Source organism: Marmota flaviventris, unplaced genomic scaffold (genome assembly GCF_047511675.1).
Source record: "Marmota flaviventris isolate mMarFla1 unplaced genomic scaffold, mMarFla1.hap1 Scaffold_66, whole genome shotgun sequence".
In the NCBI taxonomy this organism is placed as follows: Eukaryota; Metazoa; Chordata; class Mammalia; order Rodentia; family Sciuridae; genus Marmota; species Marmota flaviventris.
Window position 1 is genome coordinate 360100 of NW_027288412.1, and position 1838 is coordinate 361937.

The window sequence follows — 1838 nt, forward strand, 5'->3', positions numbered from 1 at the left end:
TAGATCACCAAAATAATATCAGGATTACTTCAATATATATTACATCTTTAGTTGCAGCCACAGCAATTGATCAATAATAAGTTGAAAGAATGATGAGCTTGTCAGGATACTATCTGGAGAATGCTTTTAGTAATCCTAGGCAGGGGGATTGTGTTCTAGTCATATCACAATACAGTGTATTTTTTGTGGCCTGTGGATGCAGAGCTCTTACTTCCTTGCTAATAGATCATTGCAGAAGACTTCAGGTGTGTAGATTTTTTTGATGATGAATCCTAAAAGGGTGGATCATTGGAAAGGCCAAACATGGCTATAGCTACTCTGTTGTTGATGCTTCCAACAGGTTTTTGTTGTTGTTATTATTATTATTATTATTATTATTATTATTTATTGAAGTAATAAATACCCTGATTTAGTGTATTCATTCATTGTCATAAACATTTTCTTTTGAGCATGTGTTCATTATGTAAAATATTGACCATTCACCTTTGTTTTCTGTCCTATATATGAAAAAGCCTATGGAATGATGTAGGAATCTAAGGGCTGAAAGCTCTGGGCTGTCTGGGAGCTATTGTTTTTTTTTTTTTTTGTTGTTGTTGTTTTTTGTTTTTTGCATAAGCATGACTACACTGCCAACTCTGCCTCACATCTCTCAATTGCTAGAGACCCAAATTTTACATCCTGGGTCTCAACACCCACACAGCAACTGGCAAAGTCTTTAGGATATTTGTAGGTGAGAGATATCTCAGTCCTGATAGATTAATAGAGGTTGTTAGGAGAGTGGTGACACCTATGGACACCAAGAAGCATACAACACCTAGTTGCCTCAGTCCTATTACAGTGGACTCCTATGGAGAATTGTGATATAATGGGATTAGTTCCTTGTAAGCAGAAATAAGGATTCTGACTGCACTGTGGGCAAACATGAACCCTGCAAGTTGAAGTGTCAATAAAGTGTTGAAACTTAGGCCCCAGCCCCTGGCCAAAGAAAAAAGTGGCAGCAGTGGCATAGATGATTTGGGTAAGTAGTCAAATAAGTCATGTGCAGCTGCTCTGGCCATGGGATGAATGGTTTTTATAGATCTGGGAGCAAAAACTGATGCAAGTGTATGAGAGACTACCAGAATGAGGAATTGCAAGATAGTCAAGAGGTCTAGGAATCCAAAATACATCCAGTAGAGTATGATCTCTGTATTTTGAAAATACCTATCAACCTTCCCCATTGTGATGTTGAGTCTCTAGAGAAGAAGGATAAAAGCCTTCAAGTCCAGACATTGGATGATGCATAAAAAGAAACAACAGTAGCCAATGGCTCCAGTGAACAACTGGCATGGCCAGCCCCGGTATCCAAGTTTAACCTATTTTACCTGTTAACCAGAACTGATGGACTTAAAAAAAAATTACCCAGGTGTCAAGAGAGCAAGATTATTATTTTTTGTATGTTAGAATTAGAGATAAACAGCATTTTGTGTTGCACCCTAAATATGGTGAGGTTAGCATTGCTCCTTACAGTAGAAGTTGTAAAATGCTCAATTCCATGAGGCATTTAGGGCCAAAAAAAGACCAAAAAGACCAACTGTGTTAGTACAGCTTCCAGAGGGCTATGTTTTTAGCAAGTAGCCAAGGTCATAAACACTCAGATTCAATGTATGTACTCAAAGTCAAAAACATTTGTTTGTGAGCATGTTCTTACATCAGTCAAATGTTGTTGATGTGCCTTCTTTGTCTGACCTGCATAAAAAAATTCTATTTAATAACTTTGGGGGCTGAGGGATAGAAGCTAGAGGCTGGTTATGAGCTATTGGTGCCTTCAGAAGCAGCAAGCCTACCATCTGAAAAGT